This window comes from Amblyraja radiata, chromosome 25 (genome assembly GCF_010909765.2).
Source record: "Amblyraja radiata isolate CabotCenter1 chromosome 25, sAmbRad1.1.pri, whole genome shotgun sequence".
NCBI lineage: Eukaryota > Metazoa > Chordata > Chondrichthyes > Rajiformes > Rajidae > Amblyraja > Amblyraja radiata.
This window is the reverse complement of record NC_045980.1, coordinates 34,287,392-34,294,081: the sequence shown is the minus strand read 5'-3', so window position 1 is coordinate 34,294,081 and position 6,690 is coordinate 34,287,392.

The following is a 6,690-nucleotide window of genomic DNA, read 5'->3' as shown; positions in this document are numbered from 1 at the left end:
GGGTGTCGGGGGGTGGGGGGGGGGTTATGGGGAGAAGGCAGGAGAATGGGGTTAGAAGTGAAAGATAGATCAGCCATGATTGAATGGTGGCGGAGTAGACTGCACAAGTTCACAAGTTTTTGGAGTAGAATTAGGCCATTCGGCCCATCGAGTCTACTCCGCCATTCAATCATGGCTGATCTGGTGCCTCCTAATCCCATTTTCCTGCCTTCCCCCCATAACCCCTTGACACCCGTTCTAATCAAGAATTTGTCTATCTCTGCCTTGAAAACTATCCACTGACTTGGCCTCCACAGCCCTCTGTGACAATGGGTTCCACAGATTCACCACCCTCTGACTAAAAAAGTTACTCCTCACCTCCTTTCTAAAAGAGCGCCCTTTAATTCAGAGGCTACGACCTCTGGTCCTGGACTCTCCCACCAGTGGAAACATCCTTTCCACGTCCACTCTATCTATGCCACTCTATCTATGCCACTCTATTGATGGGCCGCATGGCCTTATTCTGCTCCTACCACTTATGAAGTTAAGACTCCATCTACACTTCATGCTGCCTCTGGAAAGTATCCTTATCCTTATTCTCCTCATCACTCCTGTCAGGCAGAAGGTACTAAAGCTTAAACGTGGGCACCACCAGACTCAGGAACAACTTCTATGTTTTGTTTTGGGTCAATAGTCTCCAGATGACCTTGGCGTGTGGGATGTTAGTTCCAAAATACCATCTGGTGCAGCTGGTTTAATCTCCGACAACATGTTCGACGGTTTCACCTTGTATTTGTTTCCAGCTCTCTTCTTGCCAAAGAAAAACCTGGTTTACAGAGAAACTGCAAAATATTTTAGCCCTTGCCGTGGAAGAGCACATCTTTAGTTTAGTTTCATTGAGTGGCGCAGTGCAGAAACAGGCCCTTCGGCCCACGAAGCCAACGCCGACCAGCGATCACCCCTTCCCACTAGGTCTATGTTGTCTCACATTCTCATCCACTCCCTACACACTAAGGATGATTTTACAGAGGGCCAATTAACCTACTAACCCGCACGTCTTTGGGATGTGGGAGGAAACCGGAGCACCCAGAGGAAACCCAAGCAGTTACAGGCAGAACGTGCAAACTCCGTACAGACAGCACCCGTAGTCTCTGGCGCTGTGAGGCAATTGTAGGGAGGAACTGCAGATGTGAGTTTATGACGAAGATAGACACTGGAGTAACTCAGCAGGTCAAGAAGCTTGGAGAAAAGGAATAGGTGATGTTTCGGGTTGGAACCCTTGTTCAGACTGAACCCTTCTTCAGACTCTTCTATCAACTGCGTCACTGTTCTACCCCTGTTAATAATCTATGTACTTTAGATGAAGTAAATGTCCATGAAGCCTCTTTCATGGACTCTCTTAGAATAAAGGGGAGGTCATTTAAGACTGAGGTGAGAAAAAACTTTTTCACCCAGAGAGTTGTGAATTTATGAAATTCCCTGCCACAGAGGGCAGTGGAGGCCAAGTCACTGGATGGATTTAAGAGACTTGAGTTCGACCTGAAACGTTGCCTATTTCCCTCGCTCCATAGATGCTACCTCACCCGCTGAGTTTCTCCAGCATTTTTGTCTCCCATCATTCTGATTTTGTTCTTTTTCCCACTATAGGTAAACTGCTAGCTGGCTGTCAGCGACAACGTTTGACAAGGGGACACGATGTCAGGATTTGCTGACGATGAGGGATCATCAGAAGATAAAGTAAGCGCGGGAACAGGTGGGGGTTGGATGTCCCCGAGGTGTGTCAGGATTAAACCTGGTGCCAGCATGCAAGAATCAACGAGTAATGTGCCAGACTAGCTACAGAATTTTAAAGTGTTGGAAGGAACTGCAGTTCAGGTTCTAGACACTAAAATTCTGGAGTAACTCAGTGGGACAGTCAGCGTCTCTGGAGAGGAGGAATGGGTGATGTTTCGGGTAGAGACCAAGCGGCAGGCTCGGCGATCGCTTCCCCCAACACCTCCACACAGTTCGCATTAACCATCCTGATCTCCAGGTGGCTCAGCACTTCAACTCCCCCTCCCATTCTAAATCCGTCCTTTCTGTCCTGGGCCTCCTCCATGGCCAGAGTGAGTCCCACCGCAAATTGGAGGAGCAGCGCCTCATACTTCGCTTGGGTGGTTTACATCCCAGCGGGTATGAACATTGGCTTCTCCAATTTCAGGTAGTCCTTGCTTTCTCCCCCCTTCCCCTCCCCCACAGCCCACTGTCTCCGCCTCTTCCTTTCTTCTTCCCGCCCCAACCCCCACCCCCACATCAGTCTCGACCCGAACCGTCACCTATTCTTTCACTCCATAGATTCTGCCTCACCCATTGAATTTCTCCAGCATTTTTGTCTACCTTTTGGGTGAAGTAATTTCTTCTCATCATAAACCTGAATGGCCCCTTGTTCTGTGATTGTGAACCTTGTGGGTCTTCTCCAGGTGCTCCGGTTTCCTCCCACACTCCAAAGACGTGCAGGTTTGTAGGTTAATTGGCTTCTGTAAATTGTCCCTAGTGTGTGTAGGATGGAACTAGTGTACGGGTGATCGCTGGTCGGCCTAGTTCGGTGGGCTGAAGGGCATGTTTCCACACTCTATCTCTGAACTAAACTCTATAATTTCTTGGGTGGGGAGACCAGATCTGTACATAATGTTTCCAAGCATTGTCTGACCAGTACTATATATGCAAACGTAGTCTTCTTTATAAAGGTCCAAGGAAATGCAGGTGCAGGTTCACAAGAAAAAAACACAAATGTCGGCATGGTTAAGTGGGAGCCTTCTTCAGACATTTCAGTGGGGGGGGGGGGGGGGGGGGGGGGGGGGGGGGGGGAAGAAGCTGGAAGAGAGGTGGGGGGTGGAACAAAGTCTGGCAGATGATGCAAAGTGAAGTAACTCAGCAGGTCAGGCAGCATCTCGGAAAGACGTGGATGGATTTTGTTTAGGGTCGGGACCCTTCTTCAGATCTATTGTGGTGGGGGTGGGGAGATAGCTGGTATAGAGGAGGGGCGGGACAAGGTCTGGCAAATGATGCCAAGTGCTGGAGTAACTCAGCCGGTCAGGCAGCATCTTTGGAGAAGATGAATAGGTGACCTTTCAGGTCGGGACCCTTCTTTAGGAGTATAGGAGTAAAGAGGTTCTTCTGCAGTTGTCTAGGGCTCTGGTGAGACCACATCTGGAGTATTGTGTACAGTTTTGGTCTCCTAATTTGAGGAAGGACATCCTTGTGATTGAGGCAGTGAAGCGTAGGTTCACGAGATTGATCCCTGGGAAAGATATGAGGAAAGATTGAAAAGACTAGGCTTGTATTCACTGGAGTTTAGAAGGATGAGGGGAAATCTTATAGAAACATATAAAATTATGAAAGTCTGAAGAAGGGTTTAGAAGGATGAGGGGGTATCTTATAGAAACATATTAAATTATAAAGATCTGAAGAAGGGTTTCGGCCCAAAACTTTGCCTATTTCCTTTGCTTCATAGTTGCTGCTGCACCTGCTGAGTTTCTCCAGCATTTTGGTGTACCTAGATTAAACTTTATTAATCCCCTTATTCAGGGGAAATTCTGATGTCCTTGCAGCACACTAATAAAAATACAACATAGATTCAAAAAGAAGTTCAACACAAAAACATCCCCCCACAGTGATTCCCACTGTGGGGGAAGGCACAAAGTACCTAAAATTATAAAAGGACTGGACAAGCTAGATGCAGGAAAAATGTTCCCAATGTTGGGCGAGTCCAGAACCAGGGGCCACAGTCTTAAAATAAAGGGGAGGTCATTTAAGACTGAGGTGAGAAAAACTTTTTCACCCAGAGAGTTGTGTATTTATGGAATTCCCTGCCACAGAGGGCAGTGGAGGCCAAGTTACTGAATGGATTTAAGAGAGAGTTAGATAGAGCTCTAGGGGCTAGTGGAGTCAAGGGATAATGGGAGAAGGCAGGCACGGGTTATTGATAGGGGCCAATCAGCCATGATCACAATTAATGGCGGTGCTGGCTTGAAGGGGCCGAATGGCCTCCTCCTGCACCTATTTTCTACATTTCTGTTTCAGGTCTTCTTCAGTCTGAAGAAGGGTCCTAACCTGAAACGTGTGTATTCATGTCCCCCAGAGAAATTGCCTGGTCAGCTGCGTTACTCCAGCGCTTTGTGTGTGTGTGTGTGTTTGTGTTATGGTCTTCTTTTACAGCTGCAGATGTTGCAGTTAATGTTTTTGTGAATATGTTTCAGATTTCGAGTTTGGAGGCAGTCGACACCGCTGAAACAGACCAAACGAGGACATCAGAGGCCACCGCAAGAGATGAATCAGTCGAAGACCAGGGAGAATCCAATGTCTCCTCGGCACTTACGGAATCACAAGGCAGAAATGAAGACGGCGGATCCTTTGCCAGTACCTCGCTCACCGGCACCAAAGTCGTTGGGATCAAAAATAAAACGCCGGGAAAGAAGCCCAAAAAAACGCATGTCGAATCCAAATTTTGCCCCGATTCGTCTGAAGTGTCGTGTGATGACCTCGTGATTGTGCTGGAGGAACGGAGGTTCTTAAAGGTTCTGGAGGATGTGGTGAGGGAATTGGTCGAGAAATTGGTGACGGAGAAATTGTCGAGCAAGGGGTCGGCCAGCTCTCAACGCCAAAGCTTGCACGCCAAGCCGGCGGGCAAGAAAACGGACATCAAGAAAAGCTTCGACAAAAAGATTAAAGTCGCCGCCGATTCACAAAGGACTGGTGCGGAAAGGCAAGAGACGGAGAGTGCACCGAGTGAACCGGCCAACGTAGCTGCTGGGAGCTCGGCCACGCAGCCAAGCCAACAGGCAGGTTCGCAGGAAACTTCAGAGCCAACTCCAGGGGGTGAAAGCCAACCAAAGACCAAATCGCGTAAGAGCAGCGCCTCGTCTGCCAAAAGCTCTTCGGCAAAGGCAAAGGCAAAGCACAAGGACGGCCCTTCCACTGCCAAGGGTGCTGCTGAGCAAGGGATCGCGGAAGGCCAGGAAGGCAAGGAGAGGATCGAGCAAGTCTGCTACTTCAAGAGCAAATCTTCCAAAGCAAGAAAGGTGAGTTTACGTATAGACTTAGATTAGATTAGATTAGATTAGATTAGATTCCTTTATGGTCATTCAGACCTTTCGGTCTGAACGAAATTTCGTTGCCTGCAGTCATACACAATAATAACTTTTTAAGCCATATAAAGCCATTTACAGCCCATATAGTCATCACTGGTTAAGCCAAATTGTCATTGCTTCTTATTCTGAGATTCAGGCGAAGATTTATTTACTTGTTCAATCTTCTGAGTTTCAGTGCATTCTTGCACCTTATACATATACGAGGATACATGTTAAGGGAATAATGTCTAATGCTAGGTAAAGCCAGATGGGTAGAGTCCGATCAAGGATAGTCTGAGGGCCACCAATCATAACCATAATCATACTTTATTAGCCAAGTATGTTTTGCAACATGCGAGGAATTTGATTTGCCATACAGTCATATCAACAAAATACATTGCTCCGCGAACGGGCCGGTTCAAACTCCACGGCCCGGGGTGGTCGAAGCTGCTGAAGCTGCCGCCCTCCAGTCCAGCGGACGCAGCTGTAGACAATTGACATTCTTCCCCACAGCCATCAGGCAATAGGGTGATTTCACGAAAGGTCACTGGAGCGTAGATCCGCACCCACGTGACCGAAAATTTTAACTGGGGGACAAGCGTCAATTCCGGTACATGTTAGTGAATGGGAAAACACGCACTTTCACACCCGTTAAAAACATCGAAAACGGCCAGTTTTTGAGCTGCAATTTACTGAGCCAGTCGGGGTGACCGTGAGGAACAGCTACCTAAATTTACAGTAAAAAAAAAGATAGAAACTAAGGTAAATACAAGAGGGAGCAGAAGGTGTCAAAAAGGCGGAAGTGCTAGCGGACTTTTTTCTTGGAGATTTAAAGATCCAAAATATCGGGAATTATCGCGTTTGCTCGCTGCATTTCATCAAAAGTGGCATTATTGACTTTGTTATCTTTATTCATTTGTTAGATGAAAAGTATTAAAAGTTAGAAATCCTTCAGTAAAATTGCAAAATCGCCCATGGTTCTCGGGTGGGTTTTAACATGCAAAATGAACACGCTTCTGAAGCTCCATTTACCATTTAAATAATCGTAAGCTTGCATCTCAGTAAAATTGATTTCCAAACGCATTGAGAGTTTACGATTATTTAAATGGTGAATGTAGCTTCAGAAGCGTTTTCATAAAACCCACCCGAGAACCATGGGCGATTTTGCAATTTTACTGAAGGATTTCTAACTTTTAATACTTTTCATCTAACAAATGAATAAAGATAACAAAGTCAATAATGCCACTTTTGATGAAATGCAGCGAGCAAACGCGATAATTCCCGATATTTTGGATCTTTAAATCTCCAAGAAAAAAGTCCGCTAGCACTTCCGCCTTTTTGACACCTTCAGCTCGCTCTTGTATTTACCTTAGTTTCTATCTTTTTTTTTACTGTAAATTTAGGTAGCTGTTCCTCACGGTCACCCCGACTGGCTCAGTAAATTGCAGCTCAAAAACTGGCCGTTTTCGATGTTTTTAACGGGTGTGAAAGTGCGTGTTTTCCCATCCACTAACATGTACCGGAAGTGACGCTTGTCCCCCAGTTAAAATTTTCGGTCACGTGAGTGGGGATTTACGCTCCAGTGACCTTTCGTGAAATCACC